Raw genomic sequence first — 26,089 nt, 5'->3', positions numbered from 1 at the left:
GGTTATCAACTATAGCATGTAAGGCCAAGGTCATGTAGTAGTGCGTATACCCTGGGCCATGTATGAGCATAGGATGTAAGGTTTTCTAGCTGTATCCAACAGCCATGTTCCCACGACAGGTGAATCAGTGCCACATAACTGATCCAGACAGTTAATGATACATCTACCATGTGGTCATCACACCACGTCTGACAGAGATGAAATGTGCAGCTTTGCTGGACAGGGTTGCATAGTATGGCAGGAGTATGTAACGTGTATGGCAAAGGGATCTGTCCAGCATGTGGCGATCCTTGTACTAGGAAGGTGGCTGTCCATGGCGTATGTATTTCAGATCGGGATATGTACGTGTAGCATGTCCAACATCACAGTGTTGGACATGTCTTTATGCAGGGTAGGCAGCATGCTGCATAGTGGAGATGAGGATTGTGAAGGCTGGTGTTGCCCATCCAAGCATGGCCAATACCCCATAAAAGTGATATGTGATCCAATATTGGTCACTTGAGTGATGAGTATGGCTGTACAATGATCTCCATGTTCATGGATGGCACCCTGTCATGACTAGGGTTGCCTCTTATGGCTACCTAATAGGCCTGGTAATGTCACTAGCTCAGGGAGGTAAACTGCACAGTACCATCCCTTACACACAGTGTCCATTATGTTGACCGCTGCCTAGGTGGTACTTCATGGGTACAGGCTTATTAACCTAGTGGTGACAATGCAATATGCAGCTGTCAGATTGTGCACATATGTCATGCACCTCACCCACAAAGCCCATTCTGTATGTTGTCCACAACACTGAGTCAGCTATTGCTTCTAGGTCATGGCCATTCGAATACATACATACGCAGATGCCTCCCATTTGTCTGTGTGGTATGGGCTACAATGAGGGGGGAGTACAAAACATTAACCCTGTTTTACTGTAGCTGCCACTGGTGTGATATGCACATGTCACTCAGACACCTTTTGTAGTGTTGGTTCTGTCAACAGGCCACTGGCAGAACACTCCTGTGACATACAAAGGTACATCTAGTATACTGAGTGTAGGTGGAACACAGTATGGGTGATGATGTCCTATGACCTGTCACAGGTGTGATATCCAGTGTGAAATCATCTGTACTGTCATCTACATCTGTACTGCTAACAACATATATGTTGATTAAGGTTCATGGACTTTCAGACCATACTCAGCAGGGTAATAGTGCAGTGCCTCCCATTATGAGTGGTGTCTCCACCTTGTGGGTTGTGATAACTGTTGGTGTGCACCATTCAGTATTTTCACAGACTGACATGAACCTATGTTTTACATGATGTGTATGTGTAGAGCAAACTGTTTTGCCATATGTGTATGATACAACCAGGGATGTGGACAGGTCACATGCAGCCTGAGTGCACCTTGTACCATCATAGTTATGCTTACAGGGGCTCTGTAGTGTTCATGGATATGTGATTGTGTACCTGTTGGGGTGGCAGTGAGTTTATGTTTTCCGATACCCTATCTGTATTGCTTATTCATGCTCAGCACTTGTTCAGAACATGTAAGCACTTCATGAGCTACTAATTGCTATAGCACTCAGTCCTACTCATTTCCTACAGGTAAACACTGTTTGTACTTACATTTCCAGCTTGCTTAGAGTAAAACAGCTGGTGTACACACTTACCTCACATATCTAGTGAGAAATAGTTGAATATTCAGGCATGTCCAAGTGTCAATTCCCAGTGTTATCGCCTGTCTATATGATGAATATGGGCATCATGAGGCAATATAGCAATTGTCACATGTACACAGTCAATGTTCACCTCCTAACATACGACACTACAACCTGTGGGAGATCACATATGTAGCCATGCTGGAGGTAATGCTCTCACCAACCCAGACTGAACTTGATAATCATGTGGGGATGTTAAACATTTGCACCACACCACACTCATCACATAGTCTCACTAGATCTCCACCACCACAGGCCACACATAGTAAGACTGCAACATTTGTGAAGCCTCTCAATACTACTCTGTGTAGGCAGCAGAGGACTCCGAAGCAGAAACGCAGGCAGCCCCCATCACCAAATACAACACCAATTACTTACAGCCTACAGACTCATGTGTGCCCATCAACTACAGCCAAGAGGGTGATATAACATACCCAACACACTAGTCATAGGTGACTCTGTAGGCGGTCACACTGATGTCCCACTCAGCAGGCTACACAAGGTGATAGTCACTTTCATCTGGCTGTCAGGTAACAGGATCCGCAACATAACCTATGCACTCAGGTCACTCCTCAACAGGTACAATATGACTGTCATTCTCCATGTTATTGTGAATGCCCTGAGATGTAACTTCCTGGACTACATGTACAGAGACATGCAATAGCTCTCTGATCTTGTAGCCCAGTCCGGTATCTCCCTAACCCTGAGAAGCATTCTGCATTCGTCCAGACTGACAATGCAGTACAACGACTGAATTATTCACTTAATAGTTGGCTATGCTTCTGGTGTCATTCCAAGGGTATCCAGTATCTGTCTGCTTTGAATGACATGGTCGATAGAACACGATGCTTTGGCACAGATGACCTGCACCTGTCAGCCCTGGGATTACGGATAACGGCTAAGGCTCTTGCTGCTCCTATAGTGCCTGTTTCAGACATGGTTCAAATAACATATTCACCACCATAACAGGAACAGGCAAGCAAAACCTGAGGGTAATGTTACTCAATGCTTGACGTCTTCATCTCAAACGCACTCACCCAAGGCACTCCTTGTAATGGACCACTTCGATATCTCTGCAGTGACTGGGACCTGCTTCTAGGCTACTGAGAGCACCCCTGCACTAACAGGCTATTACACAGACTACACCTTTCAGTCTTGTAACCAGGACCGGAACACCCACGGCAGAGATGTGTCCATATTTCACAAGGATGTACACACCTCCAGGCTGGTTGCTTAGCACAGTGCATCAGAGGTAATCCAAGTGCAACTAACTGTGGCCATAACTGCTATACAAATTGTAGCTTGCTACGGATTCCACACCATACCCCACGGTTAATGGCCCTCACTTCTTGGTGTACTGGAAAGTAGGGTTCAAACAGGAACTACTGATGTGAGACTGACACTACCTCACACTTAACTGGGATACCTACTCATGTACCGACACATTAGGCCAACGCCTTCTGGGATTCATAACCTCCAATTGGCTGGATCAACCTATACACACCACCACCAGGGCCAACAATATCCTAGACCTGGACATTACCAACATGTGTGACTGGTGTTCCACACCTGGGGTTATCCTCTCATTGGTCAGATCCGAACGTATGCTAATCACCCTTGTTATCCACATCCCGGCACCACACCCTTCATGGAAAACACAGTACAATATTTCTACAAAGCCAACTTCAGGCTTCTTATAACAGCAGTGGTAAATGTCATGACACCCGTGCAGATGGATAATATAGTTACAAATGCTGAATCAAACACAACTGCTCTTCATTAGCACTTACACGACTGCATGGATCATGCTGTCCCAAACAGAGCCATGACGGTACCCACCACTCTGGGGGGTCCACTGCCATGGACATAATGTACAACAGAAGGAGGAGACAGTTGCAAAGTAGAGTACAGTCCCATGGGTGGGGTAGCTCTCTGGTCAGCCTCAGTAGAAATGTGAGATCCCTTATCACATCCTCCAAAGCTAGCTACATAAACATTACTGCAACTCATTCCAAGGACTACCACAAAGTGTTATGGAGGTATGTCACTACTCTCGATGGCGATACCCACATCTGCTCTGACATACAGTGGTTAGGCACTGACATTACAGAACCGACTGATATTGGCAATATCCTGGCAGATAGGTTCAGTGCTAACTTTACACCCCTCTCACACCCTAAAGGGCCCAAATCTATACAGGAACAATGCAGAGTCCCTGCGGTCACAACTACGCAGTTCCAAGCTGCACTCTCTAAAGCCTGGAACACAGACTCCATGTGACCGTCCAACATCCCAGGCTGCAATTTACACAAACCTCAGAATGAAATGGCTCCCTACTTGGGCACCAAATTCACTAATAGCCTTGTATCAGGCATTGTGGCCCCTGAATGGCGCACAGCAACAGTTATCACACTCCACAAAGGTGGCACCACAATGGACCAGAGGAACTATTTCCCTATACACCTGACTAGACTGTTCTGCAAGGCTATGGAGCACATCATCATGGAAGTCATTCACAGAGACATTGGTGGCCTCCGAACCTTTGATACCACCCAGTTTGGATTTGTTAGGGCCAGACCATGACTCCTAAACCTGTTGGAGTCCTTTGAGGCAGTTACCAAGGTAGTAGATGAGGGTAAGGAGGTCCACACAGCCTACCTTGTCCTCTCATTGGCTTTCAACACCGTTCCCCATTCTGGTTTTGTCAACATACACATCCACCTGCACATCAACCCCTACGTCACGAGATGTTATGCAAAGTGGCTCATGGACATGACCCACACAGTGAGGGTAGCATACCCTAGTTCCTACTGTAAATCAGTTACAATTGGCGTACCCCAGTCTTTGATCATAGGGCCCCTCATGTTCGGTATATGCTTCTCTGAGGTACAGGCTAGCACAGAAGGACTTACACTGAATAGGTTTGCAGAAGACTGCAAACTAGGGACCATGATTAATTCACCAGCTGATTCAGACACCCTCCATAAGGGTGTCACTGTGAAGGATACCTGGTGTCGATAACATGGCCTCAAGCTGCATGCCACAAGGTGCATATACATCCCCTTTGGATTACACCAATCACCCACTGACTATAACATAGGTGGTAGTCCCCTACATACTTACGACATTATAAGGGATCTTAGAACACAAGTAGATAGCACCCACTCCTTTGATAACCATATTGCCAAGGTGGCGTGGATATCCTTCTACATGGCCACCCTAATCTGTAATGGGTTTGTAGCTGGAACAAAGGCAGCCATTGTACCTCTCTACTCCTGACTTATGAAACACGTTCAAGGGTACAACACCCCATTTGGAGTATTCCTTACGAGACAACAGCAACGGCTTTAAATACCACAACATTAACACACCAAGAGGATTACTGACCTCCGAAGGATGACATATGCAGCCCAACTACAGAAACCCCAACTGTACTCATTTGCATACTGCATACTCAGAGGTGATCTCTGCTGAACATACAAGGCCCATGTCCAAAACAATGTTGATGGATATGCTCCACATAAGCAACATAAGCAAAAGCCACTGAGAGCAACATGCTCTGGGATATGTACCCAAATGCAACGATGACTAGGACGTGCTGGAGGGATACATTCCTGAACCGGACACTCACCATGCTTTGGAACATGATTCCTATGTACATCAGGCAGGGACCCTCACTAGCACTCTTCAAGAGATACCTTGATGGGTGGATGGGAGACAGACATGTACGCCAGGGATCACTGCAGTGGCTCTACTGTACACAGGTGCAGGAAACAAATGGCTCTGCTGTTCACAGGCACAGGACACCAACCTAGGGAGGTGCCGCAAGTGAAAACACTGTAGTTGGGCTTACAAATGGACTTGGCCAGACAGCATAGTACCTAACTATGAACCTATGAAGCTATTTCATATCCTTTGTGCATGGGTAATTGAGTAGCTCTTCCATTTCAATTAGCTATCATGCTGTTACACTGTCTGGTGACTACACGCCATATGTATCCTGTTATTGTGTATTGTACATGCCAATAGACATACCTGATGTTTGTATAATATAACAGTAGTGCTATGTAAAATGTTTGACATATCTACCTACAATACTGTACATTTCACATTTTTGCAACAATATCCCATAATGCAAAGCATAATTGCACAGCAGAACCACCTTAGACATGTTATTCTCAGTTATACGCCCATACATATGCCTACTGTTACAGTATATCAACATATACTATCCCCTGTTATGGCACGTACTTGTTGGACAAACCCTGCCACTGACAGCGGCTGGAGTGGAATTGTTGTGATTAAAGCCCTTATGTAGCATCCTTTGTGGTGTACGAGGTTTTTACCTTGTGGCCCACAGCACTGCACACAATTTCTACAAACGTTACTATGCTCAACAAGACCTCACATACATAATACGTTTTCCCACTGTATGCATTGTGTACACTTTCATTAATACAGAACAGGCACTACATACACGAACATACTGAGTGTTCTACATACCTTCTTAGTGGTCTGAGTTTACGAAAATATCTGTCTTACTCCTTTCCTGTTTCAACAGTTTTATGGTATGTGCATACCGTTTGAATGTATGGCAAGCAATCCTTTTATACATAGATACCAGCAACATGTGGTATCCTGCCACCAACTGGTGTTCCGGAGTAGATGATTACATGCACATCAGCTGTGCAGCTACTCCATTAGCCAATTACATGGCAACAGTGGGGTATAATTGAATACTTCACTTGGGCATTGTCCTTTTGCCCTACCTTCGAGGAAGACGACCTGGATGTGTTGTTTGTGATGAATTGCAATTGCTATATGGAGAGACACATATATTTTGACTTCATGTCCCCCGTGGATTATGTGTGATGGCTAGAGGATGTAGTTCTACATGTGAGTGTAGCTGTTATCTCAACCATCTGATATGAGACTATTGCAAACAAAACCTGTAACATCGGCGTCTGTTCCATTGTACAACAGCAACGATTTCACATAGCACCATTACAGTGTGTCTCTCACAAGGTATGTTAAGTCTTCTGCAGATGTCATTGAGTGAGTAGATGTTTGTGATGTTGTTACAGTCTGTATTGCAATTGTTTTGGGTGTGGGGGAGATTTAGGTGGGTGTACATAGCAGATAAAGGTTTGTGGGGACTGCATTTATACATATTCCATATGTGTGTGAGGGCTCCTTCCCTAATCGAAGACCTATCATTTAGTAGACTAATACTATGGTTATTGCAGGCTTATTCATTAAGCCATTGCTAATTGGTTCCTATATAGCATGCAGGTGATGTTGATCCTTCAATCCCTCCAGAAATACATTGATATGTAATGAAATGTTGCTACATGAAAGCTGTCTCGTATTTCTGTCACAGATATTTACACTCATTGGAGTTGTGTTGGTGACTGAACCTCTTTGTTTGGGTTGCCACCTTTTCAAATGGCCATAGTGGGACATTTGCAGGACACACATCACATTTTAGAGGCCGACACCTACCCACAGTCAGTACAATTGCTAGAACTTAACTTTTTTTCCTAAATAAAACCTTATTCTTGTAGCAGTTTAGTTTCTTATTATGTTTTTTTGTAACATTTAGGTATTTTAGATACAGAAATAACTATTTTATGCAACTATTACATAAAATATGGGACATAATTATGTCCTACAATCTCAGGACATTTGCCCTTTTTAATATTTTTTGTCAGGACACAACTGCCCAAAGAGGGACTGTCTCTTTCAAAGTGGGACAGGTGGTAACCCTATGCCTAAGGCCAGCTATGACCACACCTACTGTAATAATCTACCTCCGAGTTAGCACGAACAGACACACGAAGGAAACACACACACACACATTACAGTCCCACGGAAACACACACTGCACTCAGAACACACACTTACACACACTACAGCAATCAGAAACACACTTAAACACAGGACCTACCTGGACCGCAGCACCAGCAGCAATAACTAAATTCCCTTAACATCGTGATAATAGTACTCACGGTTCTAGTGTTCCGGTACTGTGGTGTTTCGGTCTTTAAGCCTCGTGATTACGCATCAGTATGTAAAGCATTCGGTAGTTGGCAGTATCCTATTTATTTGTACCTCCATGGTTGCATACATATTGTTAACCTATCTATATATTTGCAGATATATGTATATCCGTATATATCAACATATATCTCTCTATCACCCTTTCTATCTATCTCTCTCTCTATATATATATATATATATATATATATATATATATATATATTATATATACACACACACACACACACATATATATATATATATATATATATATATAGAGAGAGAGAGAGAGAGAGTGTGAACACACCTTTCGTTGGGTACATGGCAGTGTATACTATTTCCTGAACTCTGCCCTTTTGTGTTTTAACCTGTCACAATACACACCTGCCATTCATAGGTTCATAAGTTGGTAATAGGCTATCAGCCCTAGGGCCTATACAAGCCTAGCCATAACAATTTCCTGGCTATTTCTTCCCACACTATTTCCTTCCCTGGACCCCTGTCTAGCAGGGTGACTGACGTGATCCCCGGGGTGAATTTTCTTTCTCCCATCCAATCATCCAGGTTCCTTTTGAAGAGGACCAAAGAGGCACTCTGCTTGACATGTATGGGCAATCTATTCCAGAGTCTGGGGAGTCTCTGGGTCAGGAACCTATCCCTCCAGCATGTTTTGTTTATTGTGATGACAAGGTTTAGATCCCTGGAGCGTGTGGCTCTGAGGGATTGGGATTTCTTTAAGTGTAGCATGTCCAACAGCTCTGGGTTTGACATGGCCTTGTATGTTAAGCAAAGATCGCCTCTGAGTAGACGATATGCGACAGAGTATAGCTGGAGTTTTTTAAGGCGGTCAGCATAGGGCATCTGCTTTAGGCCTGTGATGTTGGTACATCTCAGGTAGCTTAGTGGTAGGTGATTGTGTACATGGTTGCTTGTTCTACTCCTGGCAGTGATTGTTTTACCTCTCAGAGCAGGCACTATTAGTACAAGGGTGACTAACGCAGATTTCAGCTGTTCTGGCCATCTTTAACTGTGATCTGCACGATAGTCAGCAAAGCTTAGACCTGTTTTGCGCATATCCGTGTAGTCATGTTTAAACGACGCTTACCATCACTTGCCGGTGCATAAACCCACTAACATGTGCTTAAAAGTGCTCTAATGACCTGCATCCAACATCCATTATTTGTGGCATCAGAATTATGTAACAACCCTTGCAGGTCGTGGAACCGGGATCATGCATGACACAGTCACTGGCTTTACCACTTGGGCATCTGGGATATGTACAAGTGTTATGATGTTTTGTATGTGGACTGTACTATGGCTGTTCCTCCATACTGCAAACAAATGTGTAACTCAGTTAGTTTACATATGGATGATACCTATTAATGGTATGTCCAAGTGATGTTTAATGGATGTGCTCCAGCTATGGGAATCCATGTCAGAGTGAGCCACACACTGTAATGTGCTACAACTTGCCACAACCATAACTGGAGAATGCTGGGGTGATGGATACCTGTTATGGGTACTCCCCATGCTTTGGAACTACATCCCTGATTACATTATATGGAGCCCCTCATTAACACACCAGGGAATCCTTGCAGAGTGGGTGGGGAACAGTGGTTACACCCAGGGATCCCGCAATTGCCTCTGCTCCACAGAGGGACAGTTAGTTAATCGATGGGGTGGCGACAGCAGACACATTTTGCCTAGGCTGATGAATGGCCTCTGATAATCAGGCATGCATGTCCTACCGATGTACCTAGGAATCTATACATACAGTATCAACACATGCTGTTAGCTTCGTTTACTGTTCAGGTGTTGACTTACCTTGTTCCAATAGCTGTTGTTTGTGCAATAGTTGAGGGCTGCCCATGTAGGATTCACACAGTAGGCCACCTATACATAACAATTTACAGGTGGTCGTGTGTGTGTGCCATCCATTTTACTGTGTGTGCAGGTGGAGAAGTGTGTCAGTCCGTAGGGGCCTACACTGTCAGTCTATGTGCTATACGTTCCCTCTTTGCCAAGGCATGGGCATATTGGGCAGGCCTCCATCTGCCTTCTGGGGCTGGCACAGGGTGTTCGTGGTCTGAATCCATCTGTGCCTGTGATGCCCTTGGCAATTGCGGGGTGCTGTGAGGGCCTTCACCATTATGTCCCTGCTGCAGCTGTTTCCGCAGGATCATATTATGCAGCATGGCGCATACTATTAAGATGTGGGCACTCATGCCTGGAGAGTACTGCAAGGCTCCACCAGATATGTCCAAGCAATGCAACCGTGATTTCAGCATCCAAAACACATGCTCTATGATGATTCTGATTTGTGCGTGTGCCTCATTATGGAGTTCTTGCATGGGTGTGTGTGCATTTTTGATGACAGTCATCATCCACAGCTCCAGTGCATAGCCAGCATCCCCCACAAGGTGGCCATATGGGATGCCTCCCCTGACAAATACCTGATACAGCTGTGAGGCATGCCAGATGTGGGAGTCATGGTAGCTTCCAGGGCTGCCAGCACACACATCCGTGATAATGCCCTGGGCATTGCACACGACCTGGCAGTTGATGGAGTGGTATCCCTTGCGGTTTATGTAGTGCCTACCATGCTCACCGGGTGATGACTTGATATGTATGTGCGTGCAGTCTATTGTACCCAATACCTCTGGGTAGTCTGCCACATGGTGGAAGAGACGCATATTGCTGGCCAACTCCTCCTGAGTTCGGGGGAAGTATATATGCTCATTGGCATGTGGTAACATGGCATCCAGGAACTGGTGGAGTACCCTAGATGCTGATGCCTGTGAGATCCCCATGATATCTCCAGTTGGCCTTTGAAAGGTACCTGTGGCTAGTATTTTCAAGCTTACACATACCTTCGTGTCCACTGGGATGGGTTCCCCTCTGTTGTTTCTGGATCTGAGGCATGGCCTGCACAGCTCAACAATTTGCTGTATGATGTCCCTGTCCACCCTGTAACGCTCTACTATCTCCAGATCATGTAGCCCCTGGTAGGTTACCCTTGGTCTGAACACTCTTCTCCTCTGGGGCCTGAGGTGGTTGTCAGCATCATCCTCCACACCACCTTTAGTCTCCAACACATGGTGATGAATCACAGCTATGGCAGCTCCCAACAAGAACATTGTAAAAGATCCCCATCTGTTTACACTGATGGTGCAGTGTTTGGAAATACACGAGTATGTGTGAGGTGCCTTCACACGTTATACTATTGTGCTTTGAACACTGATGATGTCATAAGGTGTGTATGTACAATCAGAGCTGCAGGGATCTTATGTGTTTTACCACAGGTACTGCTATTGTGGTGCCTTTGGTCTTGAATTACATTTAGCTGCCGTGGATCACCTCTTGCCCTTGCCTTCACTTTTCTTAATGATTCCCCTCCCATTGTCGGGCATGCATCCAGCAGCCTGCTTTCTTGTTTTGTACTTTCCCAAACCAGGATTGTGTTGCGAAAGGTGTTCTATAGCCAATCTACTGCATGTTTGCTTTGCTCTGCGGTGACAGTTCTCTTTTCTTTGCAATCCGACATCTCACCTATCTTGTTCTGCAGGTTGCTACTAGCAGCCTTGTTAGCTGCTGTCAATGGCCCACTGTGAGTTAATAGGTGTTAATTACTCAGTTGTACTCCAATTACCCTACTGCAGCATTTCCTTATTGTCTTCCCGTAAACTTCCTGTTTGAGCTGTGGTGCGCGGCGCGTGCGGCTGCTTACCGGGTTTCAGGCATGTTGTCATCCATGTACACATGCGCTTTCCGGCACCATGTGTGTTCTCAGCTAAGGAAAGCAATACCTACATCCACACCCCTATCCTGCAGCTTTGCTTAGCAATGGGCAACCCCGGATTTGCATTGCTCCAATGTGCTTACAGCTACGATGGCACACCCCACTGATGATGTCATGTATACCTTCAGACCACTCCTCAGTGTTGTAGCGCTGCACCGTATGGTACATCCTTAGGCCAGTGGGACGTTTGCGATTCAGTATTACTAGCCTCATTTGCATGGCATTGACTACTAATTCATAGTTACTGTGCCGAACACTGTCACAGACCCTTAGCAACCCTTGCAGCTTGGTTGTGGTGTAGCATGCATACCACTGACTATTATGGTGAAATCATGATTTGTGTTACATTGCAATTTTATGACATCTGTATATTTTCCTTGTGTTCCCGCTTATGCACACATGCCCTGCCGTTGTACTTTGCGATGCTAGTGTGGCCTTGACATTAAATGTTATTTTTATGTGTTGTGCATTTTATGCCATTGGCTGTATATTTAGCCATTGGCATATGTTAAATTTGTAATACGTAAGCTTGGTCCACTTTCATGGCTCCAATGTTCTGTTTGGAAAAATGTAAACCGTTTTTTTTTGGTTTACATTTCTGTATGCGTACACTATACCTGCACCACTTCATGAATCACTATGTACCTTCATTTTCATGCTGCAGTACTGCTCATGGGGTGATTAGCATACATGAGCCGAGAGCTGCGCAGATCTGGTGTACGCTGGTAGTGCACGTGGAATTGGATGGTACCGGAATCGCTCGGCGGCCATATTTGGTGTTATACCACCTACGCTACATCTGCGCCTGCTCCTGGCACAAGCTTCATGAATCCCGGCATGTATTTATGAGATGAAAACCTGAAAATGGTTAAACTGATTACATGTTACAGACAGAAGCCAATCAATAAAAGGCAGCTAAATAGACTTTTTGGAACAGGATAATAATATGCATATATGTACACCATAAACTAAGCATATGAGATTTGAGAGACAGATTAAAGGTGAATATTTAATGCAGCAGACAGTGACTGAAACTGTAGATTCAGTTAAGTACCTGGGAATATTTGATAGATCCAGCTTTGAGTTTTTCTAATCATATTAACCAAGTTGTTACTGACAGTTAATAGAACTATAAGTTGTATAGCATGATTTGTAAAGTTTAGGAAATCAGAAATTATGAAATCATTGTTTGTTAGATACATTCCACCCGAACTACAATATACACTAACAATATGGAAACATTATAAGAACTCAAACTTCAGCAAATTAAAAAGATAACAGCAGAAGTATACCAAGGACTTCCATGGATATGAAAATTTAAGTTATTATGAAAGACAAAAATATCAAAACTTGTACAGTGTCTCATGTAGATATTGAAAGAGAAGACCTTATTTAGGTATAAAAGGCATTTAGTGACAACCACCTCTGGGAATGTTTGGGGCAATCAAAAAGTAGTTGAGAATCAGTAGACAACCTACGTAGAAATTTATGTAGGAAAGAGAGATGCATCAATTGATTTCCTGGCAGAGTAGAAGATGAATGGATAAGACTACCAAGTTATATTAAAGCAAGCCCTTGTTCAGATATTTTTAAGAAAAAACTGAGCACTTTTTATGTGAATGTGTGTTTTAGTGTATTTGTAGGCTAGAAGAGCATTATTGGCCATGTCTGAAATATGTGTATGTGATATGCTAAAATAATTAAACAAGCCAAGATAGCAATTGTGCCCATTTATTGACTAATAGAAAAGCAATAGTTGTAATATACATGCCAACAATAATTTATGCAATAACAGAATAATAGCATCGATAGGACTGGCTCTCCAGGTGGCATACCAATCACCCTCCGCAGCCTTGTCAAAACTAAACAGCCTTATTGGTTTTAATTGCTTTGGAGTATGGCATCTGCCACTTTCAGGCCCCTTAAGCTCTAACAAAGTTCAAAATGCCAAGGAAAAGCAAGCTGTATGTGTGTGTGTGTGTGTGGGGGCAAATGAGAGGTAATGCTCCTCCCATCAGAGCCCTTAGCCTTCCGCCATAAGGTTGGGAGTGAGTAAGTGATGACCTGTTTGTCCAGTGATGAAGCTGATCACAACTCTTGTTGTATCCCTGAGCCTGAAAAGAATACACCCACATTCCACCCCATGCAGACTGTATATAACTCCCTTTGTGGCTGCAAAAGGAGTTTGTATCTGATCTGCTAAAATAACCAGAGAAACTGAACATCCATTGTGAAATTGTATTAAACCAATAACTGTAACATACCACAGAGAATTCAGGTAATGACAAAATAATAGCTAGTTTACGACTGTCCTCTCCAGGTGGTGTACTAACAACCTCACCTTTAGGCCTTGTACAGGCTAAACAACCTTATTGGCATTAATAGACTTTGGACCATAGCATCTGCCTCCACTCACACTCTCATAAGCTCTAAACCAGTTTAAAAGGCACAGGAAAGCAGGGAGTAAAGAAAAAGGGGGAAATGCTTTGTCTTTGGTGCCCTGCTCCAGATATACTTGCCTGTTACCCATATTTTCTTGGCCATGAAGAAAACAATGTCACCTAATACAAAAACAGTTTCAACTGCAAAAATCTACAGAGTACACTATAATTGTTACTATAAAATTTACATTAAATTGGAAAATTGAGCAGCAATAAATCTTGAATGGCCAGAGAAAAATTCACATTTAATAAATTGTGCTCAGTGTTTGATAGGTGAATGCCATCTAGACATAAACAAATGAGGTCTTTGTCCTGAATGCCCAAGTGGCTCACTACATGAACGGGCAATGCTGCATATCTTGTGATTATAAACTTACATGTAGCCTCAGCCATTGCAAAAGATTCCATGTTAAGTCAGTTCAGCCTAAAGATGATGGACAACCAGGATGCAATGGTAGTGGGACAACAGTCTAAAAATTTCAGAGAACAAACATCTTTTATGCAACTACCCCCAATATTTATACAAAATTAAATGAAGAATGCCAAGCTAGTATATTACATCATGTGTAATAGGTAAAAAAAATGAGCACAATGCAAACATGGAAAACCTTTCCTTACTACTCCATAAAGGCTTAGTACCTTGACTCTAGTGCATGGTATCCTGGGTTCGAATCTGACCACTGAATTTTAAATTTTATGACTGTCTAGAAATGACTTCAGGACCTGTCAATCAATCATGCCAAAAGCACTTTTAAACACTTTAAAACCAGGTCTGCGCTCATTTGCCCGGAGCTCACGCATGAGCACCGCTGGTTAGCTTGTGGCGTCACAAGCGGTGTGCGCTGGGTTACACCTTAATTGGCTAGTAACACACATGTTAAACTAAGCACAGCTAGTTGCACACAGTTTGAGCCTGTTAAACCAGTCCTTGGCTATGGGCAAGCAGTTTGCAGTTTGTGAAACACTACTTAGCTACGGGCACTCTGTCTCACTGCAGTTTAGCTATCAGTACATTTCTAAATATTTTTATTATTGTATTACTTGAAAACATATGCTCCATTTCATTCCATTTTACAAAAGGAAATACTTTTACATTTGTACAATACTGTCAGGGGCCTTTTTAGTGCTTATTTACAAAAAAAAAAAAAAAGGTTGTTGTGTGGGCTCGAACCTTGCCTGCCTGCTCTTAAGACGACAACTCTACCGCTATGCTATTACTTCTTGGCTTACTTTGCATATTTAGTTCTTATATCCTTTTCCACTGATTGCTAACTGTAGTTGCGCTGGTAGCACACCACACCGAAGCACACAGTAGCAAACATTTACGGGTTTAAAAAAATAAAACAGTTTTTATTTTCATTTTACAACATCTGTTCACTTTTTACATTGCTGGTCTGTGGGGCATGTGTTGTGTAGTGTGTTTATTCACATTTCCATGGCCTCTCTCGTGGCTGTTTATTTTCAGCCATTCTAGACTTCTGGGGGCGTGTCTACGGACACGCTTCTACTCTACACAGACCGTGTAAGAGTTACAGTGTGATTCAGCATGCCTCATGCACCTCATGCATATGCATGACATGCTGACATCACACCGTTTAACTGCAGCCTCCGAGTAAGAGTTATAACTCTTACACGGAGGCTTCCTGAATCCTGCCCTATACCTTTTCCCACTGTATGCATTGCGTACACTTTCATTAATACAGAACAGGCACTACATACACGAACATACTGAGTGTTCTACATACCTTCTCAGTGGTCCGAGTTTATGAAAATATCCGTCTTACTCCTTTCCTGTTTCAACGGTTTTATGGTATGTGCATACAGTTTGAATGTATGGCAAGCCATCCTTTTATACATAGATACCAGCAACATGTGGTATCCTGCCACCAATTGGTGTTCCGGAGTATATGATTACATGCACATCAGCTGTGCAGCTACTCCATTAGCCAATTACACGGCAACAGTGGGATATAATTGAATACTTCACTTGGGCATCGTCCTTTTGCCCTACTTTCGAGGAAGACGACCTGGATGTGTTGTTTGTGATGAATTGCAATTGCTATATGGAGAGACACATATATTTTGACTTCACGTCCCCCGTGGATTGTGTGTGATGGCTAGAGGATGTAGTTCTACATGTGAGTGTAGCTGTTATCTCAACCATCTGATATGAGACTATTGCAAACAAAACCTGTAACATCGGCGTCTGTTCCATTGTATAACAGCAATGATTTCACATAGCGCCATTACAGTGTGTCTCTCACAAGGTATGTTAAGGCTTCTGCAGATGTCATTGAGTGAGTGGATGTTTGTGATGGTATTACAGTCTGTATTGCAATTGTTTCGAGTGTGGGGGAGATTTAGGTGGGTGTACATAGCAGATAAAGGTTTGTGGGGACTGCATTTATACATATTCCATATGTGTGTGAGGGCTCCTTCCCTAATCGAAGACCTATCATTTAGTAGACTAATGCTATGGTTATTGCAGGCTTATTCATTAAGCCATTGCTAATTGGTTCCTATATAGCATGCAAGTGATGTTGATCCTTCAATCCCTCCGGAAATACATCTATATGTAATGAAATGTTGCTACATGAAAGCTGTTTCATGTATTTCTGTCACAGATATTTACACTCATTGGAGTTGTGTTGGTGACTGAACCTCTTTGTTTGGGTTGCCACCTTTTCAAATGGCCATAGTGGGACATTTGCAGGACACACATCAGATTTTAGAGGCCGACACCTAACCACAGTCAGTACAAAGGATAGAACTTAACTTTTTTTCCTAAATAAAACCTTATTCTTGTAGCAGTTTAGTTTCTTATTATGTTTTTTGTAACATTTAGGTATTTTAGATACAGAAATAACTATTTTATGCAACTATTACATAAAATATGGGACATAATTATGTCCTACAATCTCAGGACATTTGCCCTTTTTAATATTTTTTTGTCAGGACACAACTGCCCAAAGAGGGACTGTCCCTTTCAAAGTGGGACAGGTGGTAACCCTATGCCTAAGGCCGGCTATGACCACACCTACTGTAATAATCTACCTCTGAGTTAGCACGAACAGACACACGAAAAAAACACACACACACACATTACAGTCCCACAGAAACACACACCACACTCAGAACATACACTTACACACACTACAGCAATCAGAAACACACTTAAACACAGGACCTACCTGGACTGCAGCACCAGCAGCAATAACTAAATGTCCCTTAACATCGTGATAATAGTACTCGCGGTTCTAGTGTGGTGTTTCGGTCTTTAAGCCTCGTGATTACACGTGTCAGTATGTAAAGCATTCGGTAGTTGGCAGTATCCTATTTATTTGTACCTCCATGGTTGCGTACATATTGTTAACCTATCTATATATTTGCAGATATATGTATATCCGTATATATCAACATATATCTCTCTATCACCCTTTCTGTCTCTCTCTCTCTCGATATATATATATATACACACACACATATATATATATATATATATATATATATATATAGAGAGAGAGAGAGAGAGAGAGAGAGAACACACCTTTCGTTGGGTACTTGGCAGTGTATACTATTTCCTGAACTCTGCCCTTTTGTGTTTTAACCTGTCACAATACACACCTGCCATTCATAGGTTCATAGGTTGGTAATAGGCTATCAGCCCTAGGGCCTATACAAGCCTAGCCATAACAATTCCCTGGCTATTTCTTCCCACACTATTTACTTCCCTGGACCCCTATCTAGCAGGGTGACTGGCGTGATCCCCGGGGTGAATTTTCTTTCTCTCATCCAATCATCAAGGTTCCTTTTGAAGAGGACCAAAGAGGCACTCTGCTTGACATGTATGAGCAATCTATTCCAGAGCCTGGTGAGTCTCTGGGTCAGGAACCTATCCCTCCAGCATGTTTTGTTTATTGTGATGACAAGGTTTAGATCCCTGGAGCGTGTGGCTCTGAGGGATTGGGATTTCTTTAAGTGTAGCATGTCCAACAGCTCTGGGTTTGACATGGCCTTGTATGTTAAGCAAAGATCACCTCTGAGTAGACGATATGTGACAGAGTATAGCTGGAGTTTTTTAAGGCGGTCAGCGTAGGGCATCTGCTTTAGGCCTGTGATGTCGGTACATCTCAGGTAGCTTAGTGGTAGGTGATTGTGTACATGGTTGCATGTTCTACTCCTGGCAGTGGTCGCTTTACCTCTCAGAGCAGGCACTATTAGTACAAGGGTGACTAACGCAGATTTCAGCTGTTCTGGCCATCTTTAACTGTGATCTGCACGATAGTCAGCAAAGCTTAGACCTGTTTTGCGCATATCCATGTAGTCATGTTTAAACAACGCTTACCGTCACTTGCCGGTGCATAAACCCGCTAACATGTGCTTAAAGGTGCTCTAATGACCTGCATCCAACATCCATTATTCGTGGCATCAAAATTATGTAACAGCCCCTGCAGGTCGTGGAACCGGGAACATGCACGACACAGTCAGTAGCTTTACCACTTGAGCATCTGGGATATCTACAAGTGTTATGATGTTTTGTATGTGGACTGTACTATGGCTATTCCTCCATACTGCAAACAAATGTGTAACTCAGTTAGTTTACATATGGATGATACCTATTAATGGTATGTCCAAGTGATGTTTAATGGATGTGCTCCAGCTATGGGAATCCATGTCACAGTGAGCCACACACTGTAATGTGCTACACCTTGCCACAACCATAACTGGAGAATGCTGGGGTGATGGATACCTGTCATGGGCACTCCCCATGCTTTGGAACTACATGCCTGATTACATTATATGGAGCCCCTCATTAACACAACAGGGAATCCTTGCAGAGTGGGTGGGGAACAGTGGTTACACCCAGGGATCCCGCAACTGCCTCTGCTCCACAGCGGGACAGTTAGTTAATCAATGGGGTGGTGACAGCAGACACATTTTGCCTAGGCTGATGAATGCCCTCTGACAATCAGGCATGTATGTCCTACTGATGTACCTAGGAATCTATACATACAGTATCAACACATGCTGTTAGCTTCGTTACTGTTCAGGTGATGACTTACCTTGTTCCAATAGCTGTTGTGTGTGCAATAGTTGAGGGCTGCCTATGTAGGAGTCACACAGTAGGCCACCTATACATAACAATTTACAGGTGTTCATGTGTGTGTGCCATCCATTTTACTGTGTGTGCAGGTGGAGAAGTGTGTCAGTCTGTAGGGGCCTACACTGTCAGTCTATGTGCTATACGTTCCCTCTTTGCCAAAGCATGGGCATATTGGGCAGGCCTCCATCTGCCTTCTGGGGCTGGCACAGTGTGTTCATGGTCTGAATCCATCTGTGCCTGTGATGCCCTTGGCAATTGCGGTGTGCTGTGAGGGCCTTCACCATTATGTCCCTGCTGCAGCTGTTTCCGCAGGATCATATTATGCAGCATGGCACATACTATTAAGATGTGGGCACATGTGCCTGGAGAGTACTGCAAGGCTCCACCAGATATGTCCAAGCAATGGAACTGTGATTTCAGCATCCAAAACACATGCTCTATGATGATTCTGATTTGTGCGTGTGCCTCATTATGGAGTTCTTGCATGGGTGTGTGTGCATTTCTGATGGGAGTCATCATCCACGGCTCCAGTGCATAGCCAGCATCCTCCATAAAGTGGCCATATGGGATGTCCCCCCTGACTAATACCTGATACAACTGTGAGGCATGTCAGATGTGGGAGTCATGGTAGCTTCTAGGGCTGCCAGCACACACATCTGTGATAATGCCCTGGGCATTGCACACGACCTGGCAGTTGATGGAGTGGTATCCCTTGCAGTTTATGTAGCGCCTACCATGCTCACTGGGTGATGACTTGATATGTATGTGCGTGCAGTCTATTGTACCCAATACCTCTGGGTAGTCTGCCACATGGTGGAAGAGACGCATATTGCTGGCCAACTCCTCCTGAGTTTGGGGGAAGTATATATGCTCATTGGCATGTGGTAACATGGCATCCAGGAACTGGTGGAGTACCCTAGATGCTGATGCCTGTGAGATCCCCATGATATCTCCAGTTGGCCTTTGAAAGGTACCTGTGGCTAGTATTCTCAAGCTTACACATTCCTTCGTGTCCACTGGGATGGGTTCCCCTCTGTTGTTTCTGGATCTGAGGCATGGCCGGCACAGCTCAACAATTTGCTGTATGATGTCTCTGTCCACCCTGTAATGCTCTACTATCTCCAGATCATGTAGCCCCTGGTAGGTTACCCTTGGTCTGAACACTCTTCTCCTCCTCTGGGGCCTGAGGTGATTGTCAGCATCATCATCCACACCATCTTTAGTCTCCAACACATGGTGATGAATCACAGCTATGGCAGCTCCCAACAAGAACATTGTAAAATTTCCCCGTCTGTTTACACCGATGGTGCAGTGTTTGGGAATACACGAGTGTGTGTGAGTTGCCTTCACACTTTATATTATTGTGCTTTGAACACTGATGATGTCATAGGGTGTGTATGTACAATCAGAGCTGCAGGGTATCTTATGTGTTTTACCACAGGTACTGCTATTGTGGTGCCTTTGGTGTTGAATTACATTTAGCTGCCGTGGATCACCTCTTGCCCTTGCCTTCACTTTTCTTAACGATTCCCCTCCCATTGTCGGGCATGCATCCAGCAGCCTGCTTTCTTGTTTTGTACTTTCCCAAACCAGGATTGTGTTGTGAAATGTGTTCTATAGCCAATCTACTGCAGGTTTGCTTTGCTCTGCGGTGACAGTTCTCTTTTCTTTGCAATCCGACACCTCACCTATCCTGTTCTGCAGGTTGATACTATCAGCCTTGTTAGCTGCCATCAATGGCCCACTGTGAGTTAATAGGTGTTAATTACTCAGTTGTACTCCAATTACCCTACTGCGGCATTTCCTTATTGTCTTCCCATAAACTTCCTGTTTGAGCTGTGGTGCATGGCGCGTGTGGCGCATGCGGCCTCTTACCGGGTTTCAGGCATCCACGTACACATGCGCTTTCGGGCACCATGTGTGCTCTCAGCTAAGCAAAGCAATACCTACATCCACACCCCTATCCTGCGGCTTTGCTTAGCAACGGGCAACCCGGATTTGCATTGCTCCAATGTGCTTACAGCTACGGTGGCACACCCCACTGATGATGTCATGTATACCTCCAGACCACTCCTTAGTGTTGTAGTGCTGCACCGTATGGTACATCCTTAGGCCAGTGGGACGTTTGCGATTCAGTATTACTTGCCTCATTTGCATGGCATTGACTGCTAATTCATAGTTACTGTGCCGAACACTGTTACAGACCCTTAGCAACCCTTGCAGCTTGGTTGTGGTGTAGCATGCATACCACTGACTATTATGGTGAAATTATGATTTGTGTTACATTGCAATTTTATGACATCTGTATATATTTTCCTTGTGTTCCCATTTGCGCACACATGCCCTGCGGTTGTACTTTGCTTTAGTGTGGCCATGACATTAAATGTTATTTTTTATGTGTTGTGCATTTTTTTATGCCATTGGCTGTATATTTAGCAATTGGCATATGTTAAATTTGTAATACGTAAGTTTGGTCCACTTTCATGGCTCCAGTGTTCTGTTTGGAAAAATGTAAACCATTTTTTTTTGGTTTACATTTCTGTATGCTTACGCTATACCTGCACCACTTCATAAATCACTATGTACCTTAATTTGCATGCTGCAGTACTGCTCATGGGGTGATTAGCATACATGAGCTGAGAGCTGCGCAGATCTGGCGTATGCTGGTAGTGCACGTGGAATTGGATCGTACCTGAATCGCTCGGCGGCCATATTTGGCATTATACCACCTACACTACATCTGCGCCTGCACCTGGCACAAGCTTCATGAATCCCGGGGTATGTATTTATGAGATGAAAACTTGAAAATGGTTAAACTGATTACATGTGTTACAGACAGAGCATGTCAATAAAAGAACTTGACTAAATAAACTATTTGGAACAGGATAATAATATGCATATAAGTACACCATAAACTAAGCATATGAGATTTGAGTGACAGATTAAAGGTGAATATTTAATGCAGCAGACAGTGATTGAAACTGTAGATTCAGTTAAGTACCTGGGAATATTTGATAGATCCTGCTTTGAGTTTTTCTAATCATATTAACCAAGTTGTTACTGACAGTTAATAGAACTATAAGTTGTATAGCATGATTTGTAAAGTTTAGGAAATCAGAAATTATGAAATCATTGTTTGTTCGATGCATTCCACCCAAACTACAATATACACTAACAATATGGAAACATTATAAGAACTCAGGCTTCAGCAAATTAAAAAGATAACAGCAGAAGTATACCAAGGACTTCCATGGGTGTAAAAATTTAAGTTATTATGAAATACTAAAATATCAAAACTTGTACAGTGTCTCATGTAGATATGAAAGAGAAGACCTTATTCAGGTATAAAAGGCTTTTAGTGACAACCACCTCTGGGAATGTTTGGGGCAATCAAAAAGTAGTTGAGAATCAGTAGACAACCTACGTAGAAATTTATGTAGGAATGAGAGATGCATCAACTGATTTTCTGGCAGAGTAGATGATGAATGGACAAGACTACCAAGTTATATTAAAGCAAGCCCTTGTTCAGATATTTTTAAGAAAAAACTGAGCACTTTTTATGGGAATGTGTGTTTTAGTGTATTTGTAGGCTAGAAGAGCATTATTGGCCATGTCTGAAATATTTGTATGTGATATGCTAAAATAATTAAACAAGCCAAGATAGCAATTGTGCCCATTTATTGAATATAAAGCAATAGTTGTAATATGCCAACAATAATTTATGCAGTAACAGAATAATAGCACGTATAGGACTGGCCTCTCCAGGTGGCATACCAATCACCCTCCCGCAGCCTTGTCAAAATTATACAGCCTTATTGGTTTTTAATTGCTTTGGAGTATAGCATCTGCCACTTTTCAGGCTCCCTTAAGCTCTAACAAAGTTCAAAATGCCAAGGAAAGCAGTGTGTATGTGTGTGTGTGGGGGGGGGGGGGGGCAAATGAGAGGTAATGCTCCTCCCCATCAGAGCCCTTAGCCTTCTACATAAGGTTGGGAGTGAGTACGTGATGACCTGTTTGTCCAGTGATGAAGCTGATCAAAACTCTTGTTGTATCCCTGAGCCTGAAAAGGAGCCACACCCACCCCATGCAGACTGTATATAACTCCCTTTGTGGCTGCAAAGGGAGTTTGTATCTGATCTGCTAAAATAACCAGAGAAACCAAGACATCCATTGTGAAATTTTATTAAACCAATAACTGTAACATACCACCAAGAATTCTGGTAATGACAAAATAATAGCTAGTTTACGACTGTCCTCTCCAGGTGGTGTACTAACAACCTCACCTTTAGGCCTTGTACAGGCTAAACAACCTTATTGGCATTAATAGACTTTGGACCAAAGCATCTGCCTCCACTCACACTCTCATAAGCTCTAAACCAGTTTAAAAGGCACAGGAAAGCAGGGAGTAAAGAAAAAGGGGGAAATGCTTTGTCTTTGGGTGGCCCACCAGATATACTTGCCTGTTACCCATATTTTCTTGGCCATGAAGAAAACAATGTCACCTAATACAAAAACAGTTTCAATTGCAAAAATCTACAGAGTACACTGTAAATGTTACTATAAAATTTACATTAAATTGGAAAATTGAGCAGCAATAAATCTTGAATGGCCAGAGAAAAATTCACATTTAATAAATTGTGCTCAGTGTTTGATAGGTGAATGCCGTCTAGACATAAACAAATGAGGTCTTTGTCCTGAATGCCCGAGTGGCTCACTACATGAAAGGGAAATGCTGCATATCTTGTGATTATAAACTTACATGTAGCCTCAGCCATTGCAAAAGATTCCATGTTAAGTCAATTCAGCCTAAAGATGATGGACAACCAGGATGCAATGGTAGTGGGACAACAGTCTAAAAATTTCAGAGAACAAACATCTTTTATGCAACTACCCCCAATATTTATGCCACCCAAGTTTTACAAAATTAAATGAAGAATGCCAAGCTAGTATATTACATCATGTGTAATATGTAAAAAAAAATGAGCACAATACAAACATGGAAAACCTTTCCATACTACTCCATAAAAGATGGGTCCATGCCCAAGATGAAGGCTTTTTGTCTGACAGCACCCTCCTGGAAGCTAAAGAATGTAGGCATGCACAATGATGACAACACAAGCCACCCCCATAAACAAACATAAATATAATGGCAAACTGACAACAACTGCTTCATATGTTTCAAATGGGAGGAGAAAGACCAGCATCTCACATGTTCTATAACTTCTATGGATTGTCCTTCTTTGGCTAAATCTGGAACTCTACAAATATGAAAAGAATGAGGGGAAATACCCAAAATAAGCAGATTTTGAACTCTTAAGTGCTATGTGGAGGAGACTGCCAAATGGTCTAGGCATAACTGTCTTACTAAGAGAGTCTTTGAAAATTAAATCAATGACAGAGTTGGAATTTCTAAGGCTTTGGAGAGTTGTCAAATGAATTGGACATAACAAAATGGAGGGATAACAGAGCAGCTTTAATAACTAAACCAATGGTCACTTTTGAAATAGCAGAGCCAAATTGGTACTGGGTTTATGCAAAATGTGAACCTCAACCCAAGTAAGATGATGTAATAATTCTCAAATAGGAAAAAGCCCCCAGTATACAAGTACAATCAGTTAACAAGGGTTGCATAAACAGCATTTGAATGGCAGTTAGATATTATTTTGTAAATTCCTTCTAGAACAGTGGGGATCAAGCTTTGTATATAGGATGCCTGCCATCGCTGACATGCCTCATAATCCTAGACCAACCCAAAACAGTTCTGGAAACCAACTAGAATTTTGTGTAGTCTGGCAAATTAACAGACTTATCCCAAAAACTGAGAGCTGCCAAAAGAATACAGGGTGTCTTGACAGCCTCTAATCAGCCGCACCTCATAATTAGATAATGACAAATAAAAAGAATGTTCAATATTTGTAAGCTAGCTGGACTCCATTAACACACTGGAAAAAGTCCTGAAGAGACATTCCGTAAGAATACTTAGTGCTGATGGACAACAACTGAGACACTGGCAACATAGCTACTCTTTAACAGTCAAATGAAGCAGGGAGAAGAGTGGGCCACTGTCGGGACATTTGGTGCCAAATTTCTGATTCTGTTGATCTGCAAACAAAAAAAATACAATAACCTAGAAAATATTTTCCTGGGATATTGTAGAAGACAAATTTACAAGCAAACTAAGAAACATGAGTTTTCTTTGCAGGGAATGCACTCAAATGGCCTTAGACATTCTTTTAGTGAGTTCCTGCATGATTGTTAAATTATGAGAGTGGAACAATACTTTTTTTGTCCCAGAAAGAGCCTTTCCATACAACAGTAGCTCCCATATTTTCATAATGTACAACTCTTTGATATTGTTTAGAACCTGAGAGGGCAAGGAAGACAGCCAGGGAGAGGAAAACCAGCTACCCTGAAAATAAGTCTCCATGCCAAACCCCACAACAGCATATGTAAAGAGATAAAGCTCAGAGGAGGAAACCCAGACTTTCTGCTGATAAACAATACTGTTGTAGTTCCCTAAGAAAAAAAAAAAACAGCAAATGTAAAGGTCTTCCTTTTACTCAATGCATCACCCAGTCTCAACAATACGTTTGTCTACTGCTTTTCAGCAGGTTGGCCATTGATTGAGTAAAAACCCTACTGTGTGCCACAACCTGCAAACAAAGTTAAGAAGGCCAAGGAGAAGCATGACCTGTAAAATCCTAACTTTCTTGGCACTCAGAAAGCTGTCTATGTGGTCAAGTAACTTGCTCAACTTGGGAAGAAGTAGCCTGAAAGTGGACGTATCAATTTCCAATCTGAGACCCGGAAAAAACAAGGCTTTCACTGGACCTTCCTTTTTTCATTTGGTAAGGGGGCAACTGGCTCTTGGGACAGCATTGACAACATTACTAGACCTTCACAATCCCTATCAGAACCGTCACAACAATTAAAAAGTTGTCTAAATAATGGACCACCAGCTGAGATGGACCTTGCTGTTACCAAGCCCAATGGAGATCTA

Source organism: Protopterus annectens, chromosome 2.part2 (assembly GCF_019279795.1).
Source record: "Protopterus annectens isolate FY-2018-M chromosome 2.part2, PAN1.0, whole genome shotgun sequence".
Lineage (NCBI taxonomy): Eukaryota > Metazoa > Chordata > Ceratodontiformes > Protopteridae > Protopterus > Protopterus annectens.
This window is presented reverse-complemented; position numbering follows the sequence as displayed.